General features: G+C 40.3%; 1 protein-coding gene across 25 annotated transcripts in view; it reads right to left on the bottom strand.

Moving 5' to 3' along the window:
• Positions 1 to 12,408, bottom strand: part of APBB2 (amyloid beta precursor protein binding family B member 2) — a 382,870-nt gene that overhangs the window by 311,150 nt on the left and 59,312 nt on the right. For 4 of the 25 annotated variants that reach the window (XM_045474243.1, XM_045474253.1, XM_045474257.1 and 1 more), the window contains exon 1: positions 10,566 to 10,636. The exons of the other annotated variants lie outside the window; for them this stretch is intronic. The gene's annotated coding sequence lies outside the window, so the exon portion shown is untranslated. Of the gene's footprint in view, positions 1 to 10,565; positions 10,637 to 12,408 lie in introns of those variants that run through there. 25 annotated transcript variants of the gene reach the window in all.

Raw genomic sequence — 12,408 nt, 5'->3', positions numbered from 1 at the left:
GAAATCAAGAGGCGGACGTTTAACTGACTGAGCCACCCAGGGGCCCCTAAAAATTTTACTTCTTAATCTCCAGACCACATTTTACAATATACCAGATAACTACTGCGAGCATATGAACCACACTCTTAGGTTTGTGGGACTACAATTTGTGTGTTGGCATGGAGTAGAGCACTCTCTCCACACTGGCCCCCTGCCCCCTACCAAGGAAAAAGAACACACGCTGGAATCCAGCCAATAACAACCCCAGTGTTAACAAGGGGAATATCAGTTATTTTAGAAGCATTTCCTGGAGCACTCATATTTTAAAGAATTAAAAAAAAAGCCGAATTGTTTATTTTAGAAACTAAACTGAAGTTCCATTTTAACATGCCAAATGTCTGCCTTAGAAAAGTTTCTTTTTTAAATCTGTTTTATTACAAAAATAAATAAAAAGGGCCTGAGAACTAGGCTGTCCAGGACACTGTCAACACAACTGTCTAAAAATTCAGCATGGGATGGAGGAGAAGAGGGTGAGAAAAGAGGAAGAAAGACAAAAGAAGGTATGGAGTAAAGAGCCACACAGTGACCAGGATTAATAACCTGAAAGCTCACATACTCAGCAAACACTAAGAGACAATGTTCAAAACACTGTAGAGCAAGGAAAAAAGTATCCGAGGAAAAGTGACCAAAATGATACTCAACTCCACAGAAAGACTTCCTAACCCTGGAGTTCCTACAAAAAAATACAAAGTCCAAAGCCCAGTTACTACAACACACATACCAGGTCTGGGGTAGGGTCCGGGAAGTCTTCGTTTTTTAACTATCTCGCCACGATGCTTTGATGCACAGCCATGATTGGGAACCACTGGTTTTACTAGATTTTCTTACAGAAGAAAGTATCGAAATATTTTTTTCATGATAATGGGAAACTTTTTGCTAAGTGCTTTCCATTAATCCTCACGTCCATCCTGAAGTAAGAACTATTATTACACCTATTTTTAAATGGGCAATTTGAGTCATAAAGAAGTCCAGTCACTTGACGGATGTTACCTAGCTTTTAAATCAAAGACCCGGGATTTTTTTACCCAAGTCTTATCTGCCCCATATTTTCTTAGCACCTGGTTAACTGGAGCAAGCTAAGTCTCTTTTCCACTCTGTAGTCTAAGGATGTCTGTCATATGATTACCTAATTTGCAATACAACACAGGTATTAGTTTTCCACACAGAACTTAAATCTCAAAATTTAGTAATAAATTCTGTATTAGGATTATGTTCTGAAAATCATGTATAAAGTAGTCTATTTAGAGCATTGGGAAGCATCTGGTCAGGTCTGCAGTCATTTTAGTTACCTTCCGATCCGACCAAAGATTAGTAAAAGGTGTGCTTCTGATCTTAGAGAATGGATGCTCCTTCATCAACACGAGACCTTTACCTAGAAAGAAGCTGGACGCAGTGAAGTCCGGCTCATTAGGAATTACTGCCAAGGGCTTCACACGTTTTCACAATTTCAGGCTTTTGTTAGTGTTACTCCATCCGCCCAGACTGCCCCGCCATACCACTCAGACATGCCAAGTGTTTGTCCTTTGAAGCCGCGCCCAGATACTACCTCCTTCATGAAGTCTTCTCAGATGCCCTGGCAGAAATAATTATTGATGCCTTTGTAATTTCCAATGCTTCCCTTATCACATATAGCAGGCTGACACTTACCTCAGGAATGCATAGGCCTTATCCTGGCAGAGTCTACACAACATCTCACCTCCTCACCCTTTAGTCTCAGGTTGCCCAAAGTCTTCCTGGTTCTTCCCCACCTCTGAAGTCTCTTTCTCAGGCTCCTTCGTAGGCTCCTTTCTACATGACCACTAGAATACCAATCGTGTTCATCAAGGCTTCATCCTGACTCTCCTCATACTTCATATAAATCTTTTGGTGACTTCAACCACATTCCCAGGCCCGACTACAGGGTATCCTGATAACTCCCACACACCCATGCAGTACATCACCCATTCACTCACCAGACATTCACTGAGACCTACTCTATGCGCCAAATATGCACCATGCTTTGTCTCCAGGCCAGATCTATGTCCATCTATGTCCAACCTACTTGGATCACAACTCCTGGATGTCCATGCCATTAATGCTCTAACCCCTAATGGCATCCATGCCAAGAGGGACATTTCTTCACATTTTCACACAGGTGATATTGAGACGTGTCTTATAAAAATGGCAGCTTAAAAAATTTTTGGCAACAGGGGTGCCTGGCGGCTTAGTCAGCAGAGCACGCAACTCTTGATCTCAGGGCTGTAAGTTTGAGCCCCAAGCTGGATACAGAGATTACTTAAAAATAAAATCTTAGGGGCACCTGGGTGACTCAGTCAGTTAAGCACCCGATTTTGGCTCAGGTCATGATCTCACGGTTCGTGGGTTCGAGCTCCATGCTGGGCTCTGTGCTGACAGCTCAGAGCCTGGAATCTGCTTCAGATTCTATCTCTCTCTTTCTCTCTGCTCACACACACTCTCTCTCTCTCTCAGAAATAAAATAAAATTAAAAACTTTTTAAAAAATTAGAATCTTTAAAAAAAAATTGGCAATGTGTTTCCTAAAATTTTTTACACGTACTATATAATGGTGACTCTTAAAACAATGGCATCTTAAAATGAATTGCAGAAATTATCTTAATGTATTTCCCTTCCATTGTTCTACAACAGTGCTGTTCACCAGAACTTTCTTCAATGATGGAAATGTTCCATATCTGTGTTATTCAATACAGTAGCCACTAACCACATGTGCCTTGAAATGTGGCTAGTATGACTGAAGAAAATTTTTAATTTTTAAATTAAAAATATTTAAATTAGGGGCGCCTGAGTGGCTCAGATGGTAGAGCATCCAACTCTTGATTTCATGGTCATAAGTTCAAGCCCCATGCTGGGTGTGGAGCCTACTTAAAAGATAAATTTTAAATTAAAAAACTTTTAATTTTATTTAATTTTAATGAGATTTACCTATATGTTTATCAATTTCTTTACCACTCCTTTTTGCATCTCAGCCCTTCCTCCTAGAATCACGTTCTTCTTCCTGAAGTATATCCATTAAGAAATATCTTAATAATAGTCTGTTGTGGCAAGTTTTAGATTTTTGGAAAGCAGGGATACCTGAGTAGCTCAGTCGGTTAAGTGTCCAACTTTGGCTCAGGTCATGATCTCACGGTTGGTGAATTCAAGCCCCACGTCGGGCTCGGAGCCTGGATCCTGCTTCAGATTCTGTGTCTCCCTCTCTCTGCCCCTCCCTCCCTCCCTCCTCCTCTCCCCCGATCTCTCTCTCAAAAATAAAATAAAACATTAAAAACAATTTAGATTTTTGGAAAGCACATTTTGCCTTTTTCCTGAATGACAGTTCTGCTGGTATACAATCAAACAGTATTTTCTTTTAGTATTTTGTAGATATTTTTCCATTCCCCATTATTGCTGTTGAGAAGTCAGCTGTCAGCTCATTATTCCCTTGATGAACAATTACCCTTTTCTTCTGGTATGTTCTTAAGATCATCTTTATTTTGGTGTACTGAAGTGTTCCTATATGTAGACATGGATTTCTTTTTATTAGTTTATGTTGTGCTCCCCTCATCTGTCCATAAATTACTTGAATTTAAGGAACACTGGTCATTTATGTCCTTCATAAACTCTAAAAATTATATAATAGCTCTTCAAATATAATGTCCCTCCATTTGTTATTATCTTTCTGGGGCTCTGAACAGATCTCATTATAGTCTTTCTACCTTTCAACTACACTTTCATGTTTTTCTTCTCATTTCTGTGTTACATTCCGATTCTTTCAAATCTTCTTTTCTAGTTCATTAATTACCCCTTCAGCTATTTCTAATTATTGAATTATTTTAACAGTTACAACTTTTTCTTTAGGTGCTGTTTTTGTTTGTATTTTTCAAAGTCAGCCTAGTCAATTTTTTTTTCAGCAACAAAAACACCTAGATTTATGTTGCCCTTGTACCCACTCTTCACCCCCGCACCCATTTTATTGAGATATAACTGACACATAACACCGTATCTGTTTAAGGTGCTTAAGATCTACCATTTGTGCATGTTGCAAAATAATTACTACAATGAGTTTAATTAATATCAGTTACCTCACATAGTTATCAATTTTTTTTCTTCTGATGAGAACTTTTAAGACCTACTCTCTTAGTAACTTTCAAATATAAAATACAGTATTGTTAACTGTAGTCACTATGCTGCATATTATATCCCTGAACTTACAACTAAAAGTTTGTACCTGGACCACTTTCACCATTTCCCCCACTCCTCTCCTCAAGCAACCACCAACCCGTTCTCTGTTTCTAGGAGTTTGGGGGTTTTTTTAATTCCACATATAAGTGAGATCATACAGCATTTGTCTTTCTCTTACTTTTTCCCTTAACATAAAGCCCTCAAGGCCCATCCAAGTTGTCACAAATGGCAAGCTTTCCTTCTTTTTATGGCTATGTACATAATATGCCTGGTCAATTTTTATCTCGCGCTCTCTGTACTGATATGTGAGTAACTATTTTATTTCTTAAGGCGTTTCAAACATAGTTATTTTATATTCTGCATCAGATCATTTTCATACCTGAAGTGCTCAGGATTCTAAATTTATTGTTTTTTGTTTCTGGTGACTCTCACTCTTGGTGGTTTGTTTTCTAGAAGAATTAGAGATCTTTTTTTCTGAATTCATATTTGGTTGATCTTAGGAGAACCATAAGGTCCAAAGAAGGGAATGCCTTCCTCCAGAAAGGACTTGCATTTGCTTCCCCCAAAAGCCAACGGGCGCTACCTACCTGGGCCACCTTGGGTTTTTTTATAGGTCCTAGCAAAAGGCAGGCTCGTCCACCTTGCCACTGACCCAAGGCTCAGTCTCCAAACACAGTGGGGATATCATCATTTGCCTCTGTGGCAATCTATCTTTTGTGTTTGTTTATATACAAAGCTCTCAGCTTTGGTTTAATTTACCCTTAGATGGTTGATCTAATTGAGGTAGGAGATTTTGGAGATGTTTTAGGTCCTGTGATCCCAGAAGTACATTAAAAAATGTTTTATCCAGATTACAGTGGGGAAGCATGTCAGAGTATCCAATCCACTATACTGCTGGAAACCTAAGTTCCCTACTAATCATCTTCCCTCAAAACCTACTTTTCCTCCTTTGTTCTACATTTTGCTCAATGGCACCATTCAAAGTCATCCAAATCAGAAACCCAATATAGCAGGTACCAATGGCCCCTCTCCTCCCTCCACCTATCCCATGTGCAACAAGGTACCAAATCCCACCTTCTTGCTTGATCAAAAGTGAGTTTGCATTCATGTTTTTGATTGGCATGGCATCCGGTAGTATAATTTTAATCATCAAGGACAAGTAAGAAAAATAAATAAAACTAAATTAAACAACCAAATCATGCATTCCTGCCAAAAGAAGGTGCTTTTGAAGTTTTGAATACAGGGAGGTGGAAGGAGAACTGAGTTACACACAGATCTCAAAAGAACTAAAACTTTGGTGTTAGAACCATAATCACATTTCCAAAGAGAGGTTTAATTTTTTTTTTCGATGTTTATTTATTCTTGGGACAGAGAGAGACAGAGCATGAATGGGGGAGGGGCAGAGAGAGAGGGAGACACAGAATCAGAAACAGGCTCCAGGCTCTGAGCCATCAGCCCAGAGCCTGATGCGGGGCTCGAACTCACGGACCACGAGATCGTGACCTGGCTGAAGTCGGACGCTTAACCGACTGCACCACCCAGGCGCCCCTAGAGAGGTTTAATTTTAATCAAACAACATTATCTGTCATGACAAATTAATGTTAATTTGAAGTTTATTGGTTTTGTGGCTTTGTTGAATTTACTCTATAAATTTGTCATTGTTTAATAGTTATATAAGAGCTGAAGCATAAGGAGTTTATACCTAGTTTTAAGTTTGAGCATATTTAAGCTACTTCATAATAAAAATATTCATGTTAGTACTGGGGATTTGTGAGAAATTTTTTCCTTTAAATAAAGAGGCCCATGAGTTATTGAGATTTAAGGAACACTGGTCTTTAACACTGGTCTTTATATACTTTGCTATACTTTTTTATATACTTTATATACTTTGATATCCATCCTTCTCTCCATAACTCAACAGACAGAAATGGAATACAACAGCACAAGCAAGAAATCATTTACTAAACTCCAATTTCTCCTCAATTCTCCAGTTGTTTGAATTAGCTTAGGACGGATGAATCTCTTAAAGCAGGATGCTTTGTTTCTTTCCTCGAATAGTGGCAGTTTCTAATATGTAAGACATATGCTCTCCCCAGATCCTACCATCACCCACTTCTACCAAAATCTATAAAATGGCACAAACGTACCTGGCAACAGTACAGCAAATGAAATGTGTCAAACAAAGGGCAGTCCTTGCCTTAAGGAAGTCCATTTCCTGGTTGGGCTTCAGTAACCGGGAATCTGGGTAAGTACTGCACTGTTGTTCTGAATGAGTACAAGAAACTCCCAATCATTTCTTTTTAACTTCAATATTCTTATTCTTTATGGACTCATGGACTGTATTTCCTTTGGCCACCATGTATTTCATTTTAAAAGTCCCTCCTACCGATACAAAACTTTCCCTCTCCAGCATACTGGCCCATCTGTCAACATCTTCTATTTCTCTTTCCACAAGGTCCGACTCAATCAGAACCAGAAGGGAAGTCACCACATACCCATGCCATCTGCTACTGGACAGAATGTTGAAAGGGCTTACCTAGAGTCACACAGCTGGTGGGCACAGATCAGAACCTGTTTCTATCCAGTTTTGCCACCAACCACAACTCTGTGACTCCTCTGACTCATTTTAAAACATTAGTAGCTTGGGATGCCTGAGTGCCTCAGTCAGTTGAGCGTCCGACTTCAGCGCAGGTCATGATCTCACAGGTGACAAATTCGAGCCCCCCATCAGGCTCTGTGCTGACAGCTCAGAGCCTGGAGCCCGCTTCAGATTCTGTGTCTCTCTCTGTCTCTCCCCCTCCCCCCGTTCATGCTCTCTGTCTCAAAAATAAAAATAAACATTAAAAAAATAAATAAATAAAATATTAGTCGCTTGAACTAGGACTTCAAATTAATGAAGTCTTTAAACTTCTTTCATTTTTAAAAAGTCAAAGAATTGGGTAGTTTGCTAATAATAATTTGAGGATACCCACAGTGGATGAAAGAACAACTTGAGTTTCAGTAAAAATCTAAAGAAAAGTTTCTCAAATTCTAAAACCTAATTCCAGCATTCTTTTTGGAAGTGTTTTTTTTTTATCGTTTTCATTTTTGTTTTTTAATCAGAGTACATTAACTCAGGGGGAAAATGAGATTACCTCTTTATTCAAAGAGAAAAAGAGAACATTCTACCGCTAGCATAAAAATAACATGCATGTAACTCTTAATTCAGCAGTTCTCACATTCAGATCCGGGGTGGGACACAAGAATATGCATTTTATTTTAATTGGATTATAGCTGACACACAATTTTACATTAGTTTCATGTGTACAACACAGTGATTCCACAACACTATTACAATATCCCTACGCTGTACCTTTTATCCCTGTGACTTATTCATTCCATAACTGGAAGCCTGTATCTCCCCACCCCCCCACCACCCATTTAGCCCATTCCCTTCATTCCCCTTCCCTCTGGCAACCTTCAATTTGTTCTTTGTATTTATGGGTCTGTTTCTGCTGTTTGTTTGTTTGTTTTGATTTTTAGATTCCACACAGAAGTGAAATCATATGGTATTTGTCTTTCTCTGACTTATTACACTTAGCAGAATACCTTCTAGGTCCATCCCTGTTGTCGCAGAAATATACATTTGTAACAAGCACAAGTGATTATAATGCTGATGGTCTGAAGGCCATTTGATAGGAAGCACGGATCTATACAATTTCTTTAAATTTAGTTAATTTTGGTATTTCTTCCTAATCAAGAACGTAAGGCCGAGAAAAGGAGGAGGAGAAAGGAGAGGAATAACAGAGAACCCAAATGAAAAAAAAAAAAAAAAAAAAAAAGACAGATATGATGTTACCCTTCAAGTACATGGAAAAATGGCTTTCATGGAATGACAGTCCTAAACTCCGACCTAAATTATTCTGAGAGCTGCTGCAAAGAATTTTTAAAACCAACTCAGAGCTGAAATGGCACTAGCACCCAAGGAACAGGTGAAATCAAAGACTAGTACAGAGTTTGGCAGATTTCAAACCCTCAAGAAATATTTGTTTAATTAAGAAGCAACCCTGACTCTAGCTGGAAATCTATTTAACCGCAGAAGTGAAATCATAATTAATATGATCACATCTCATTTTCCCTCTGTGTCTGTTTCCTCGGGGCATCTATAATGTCTGAATTGAAAATGGAACAGTAAGTATTATAATAACAACATTTGTTGGAAAGCTCATCCTAATTTTTGTGGTTCATGAATTGATGGATATGCCTTTATTAATTCTTTTCAGACTTTTTCAAAGCAATCTGAACTTTTAAAATTACATACATTATCCACCTTAAACCAAATGATCCTGGCAAGCAAAACCTTCTACTGGAAAGGACAGTACGGAAAAAAAGAAAAGGGGAGGAATAGGAGGTACAACTAATTTAAGGGAAAGAAATCAAGAGTAAATAAGTCAGGAATTAAATGTAGCCAGAAATACAAATTGCTACTTCAAGGTCCAGATATTATATCATGTTTAATAGGGTGGGAGGGCGAAGGACCCCAACAGACTTATTTAGAAGATGATCCGAGTTCCTGAGTATCCTGGGGGAGGGATCTCCCCATGCTCTACAAATCTACCACCAGTCCAGCTCACTCACTCACTCACTCATTCATTCATTCATTCATTCATTCATTCATTTCTTTTACTTCCTTCATTTCAGGACAGCAGTTAGCAGTGTTTACTTTATTCCTTACATCCAAAAGAAGATCTTCATGTTAAATCAGGAAAGAAGGCTTTTATTTACAAATTAATGCTGCTGCAAAGCTGAGCACACAGTTTTCTTTCACAGAAGAGTGAAGTATTATAGGAAGTAATACTCACAGCTTTGGAGTCTGAGAGAAATGTGCTCAAATCCTGACTGCATCACTTATCTGTGTGACCATAAGACTCATAATTTAACTTTCTGAGTTGGTTTCTTGCTCCATAAAATGGGAACCAAGACATCCACCAGGATAAGGGACGAAGTGTCCTAAATGACCTAGCACAGTGCCCAGCACATAGCAAGTGGCCGTTCTAATTGTTATTTCACACCGGCTGCATTTGCCTGAGCGCCCCACAATGTTCTGTCTGGGCAGGTCAGTCTAAAGCAAGTATATCCCCCAGTCTATTTTACAGCCTGTTCCAGGCTGCAAAGAGCTCCCACATGAAGCCCTCCTCAAACGACTATTTAGCACCAGGCCTTTGGGAACTGTGTTCTGTTCTCTCCCGAATACAGATGAAATGAAAGTCATTCTCAGGCTCTCTCAAAGAGACATTCACCTTCAAAGAGCAACGAGTCTATCATTTTCGCTACAGTGAAGGAAGCCAAAGAAGTGAGTCCCAAATTACCACCCTTAGAGCGAACCAATCCCACACACCTCGGTAATAAGTGGGAGAGTGGAAGGAGTAAATAGGAGAGGCGGGCTTGTAAATGTGCTCTACCCCTCCCCCTTACCACCTGCTTGCACACACATCCCCTCTGATGTAGGAGTCCTCTTCACATCTGGACCCAGCCAGGATACACCAAGAAACAATATAAAGTCAGCGGAGAAGAGGCTACCAGTTCTTACCAAATTTCCACAACCCTTGGGTAACAGCGGCATGTTCCAAAGCCCTCTTCTAAGGCAGTCCTATCTGCGATTAAGACAGATGGATAACATGAGGGACAAGGGCACTGACTCCTAAGCCAGGCTGCGTGGGTTCAATACCTGGCTCCATCCCAGGTATTGTGTGTGACTTTGGATATGTCATGCCGAAGGGACACGTGATAGCACCTAACTCGCAGGGCTGCAGCAAGAACTGCACGGGTTAATACATGTAAAGTGCCTGGTTTAGCTATTATCGTCACTATGAAAGCATTACACCCAATTAACAAGGCCAAGTGTACAAGAGGACATGCTCCTCTCAGAAAAGAACTGCTGTATCCTCAGAAAGAGACACCCAACTGGAGTTCTTTAAATTGAATCATATTTTAGACACACTAGAAAGTCACTCTGGTTTGTCTAAAGCAGCGGCTCTAAGCCAGGGTAGCATCAGAAGAACCTGGAAAGCTTTTCCCAAAGGTACATGTCTGGGCAGTAGGTCTGGTCTGGAGCCCAGAATTGTATTCTGACAAAGCAATGTCACTCTAAGGCCCACCTGGAGGTGAGAAACACTGGTGGAAAGCAAGTCCCAACCCTACAAGACCAGCCTTTCTTGGCAGGGTGGGGGTAGTTAGGGATGTTTCAAGAGTACCACTGCCCACAAAAATGTCTCTAAAACCTGTTGGCTGCTGCCTGAAATTCCTTTAGCAGGAGGATCCTGATATGGGAAACAAAGGCAAAAGAAGAAATTAAATTTCCTTACTACTTACAGTCCAGTGGTAAGTCCTTGAGACAGGCAGAGTGACCTTCCCCTGGGAGCTCAGCTGCCTCAATGCGGACACTTTGCTAAGGGACAAAAGGCAATCTTAGCTCAACATTATCCCGCCCCCGCCCCCCCCCCCCCCCCCCAGGATCCTGGGAGTCTACTTTCACACATAGAAATTCCTTTGGGAACTTCCATTATCTCTACCCCCCTAGATACAGGTTTGTAATCATCCTCCAAGCGTATGGCCTCACTGATATACATCTAGAGGGTCTTATGACTGAAGTTTTACTAGACAATACTTTATGATCTTTTCCTAACAATAGTTAGCCCCCTCAAGGTCCTCGAAACCTTGCTGCCAAAATTCCTTAGAGATGTATGCTATGCTATCCCTAACCCCCTCCCAACCTGAAGGTATACAATCAGTCACCCGTCACAACCCCAGCGCAGCTCTTTCTGCCCATGGGTCCTGTCCTGTGCTTTCATGAAACTACTTTTTTGCACCAAAGACGTCTGAAGAATTCTTTCTTGGCCGTTCGCTCCGAATCCCATTTCCACTTCAGTTCCCATTACACAAATCAGAAATATATTCTAAACTAGAAAAGGAACTCACATTGGCTAAGCAACTATATAGCATGTCAGGCCCTTTACGTGTATGTCCTATTCTTCAAAATCGCCTCACGGCAGTTACTGTACCAAGGAGGAACCAGAGGAGCAGACGGCTTCTGGAGCAGGGCCAACACCCCACCCCAGGTGTGTCTGCCCACTGAACGACACCACCTCCGGGCCTATCACCTGCGCTCAGGAAGCCTGGACACAGTTCTCAGTCAAGGACAAACCCACCCCCGGTCTTTCTGGGTTGTACTGAACCGGGAATAAGCTGAATTTAAAGACACAGGAAGGAGTCCTCCACTCACCCTTTGCCTCCTCTTCCAAGGAAAGATTTCAGGGCAAATCTCAAACAGCGAGCCTTAATGCCATATTTGTACAACTGAAATGTGTTAGCTTTTAAGTCTTTCTTTTTTCTTCACAGGCAAAGGAAAGAAACAGATGAAAATGAAAGAAGAAAAATGAAAGAAAACGGAAATAGATAAAAAATGGGGGTAATTGTCCAATATACCTCAAAAAAGTTACTATGAATCCCAAATAAGATCACAATATCCACAGTTACATGAGCCAGAACTTACTGAACTTAATGCCAAGAACACATCATCTTCCAACAAACACTAGGGATTCCCATTTTTCAGATGAGAAAACAGAAGTAGGAAAAGGTTAAAAAAACTTGTCTGAAAACTTGGTTTGTGAATGGAAATTAAAACCCGGGACAAAATCTAGGCTTTCCAACTCTTATGCCTAGTACGTTATTTTGTCTATAAAATCACTACATAATCTGTCAAGTGTTATAAAAATATTACCTTCCCCCTTATTAGGAAAATCTCAGGAGTCACAAAGTGCCTCAAAGCTGAAGAAAAAGCAAAGGGATGCAGATAATCTATAAACTGGGATCTCATCCTTGGAAAAATAAGAGAACTTTATAAACCTATTTTCAGCTTAATGAATAGAAAATAAATAGAAGCATCAAAAGAAAATGAAGGCAATCAAGAAATAACATTAAGGAGAAAAACAATAGGCTTAAGGAGAAACAATGCTACTTACTGGGAAACATCAAGGATGAGAAACAGGGAAGTGATTCAGACAACTGTAAGACAAAGACCCAAGACCCAAGACAAGCTGGCTGTAAGGAAGGGAGGGTGGTCACAGGTGCTGCCGGCCTGCACCAGGAAGAGGGTTGAGGTCACCAAGCCACAAAAAGGAAATGACGGAGCCCCGCTGCCTAAAGGATTAGTCAG

The sequence above is a fragment of the Leopardus geoffroyi genome, chromosome B1, assembly GCF_018350155.1.
Source record: "Leopardus geoffroyi isolate Oge1 chromosome B1, O.geoffroyi_Oge1_pat1.0, whole genome shotgun sequence".
NCBI lineage: Eukaryota > Metazoa > Chordata > Mammalia > Carnivora > Felidae > Leopardus > Leopardus geoffroyi.
This window is presented reverse-complemented; position numbering and strand designations above follow the sequence as displayed.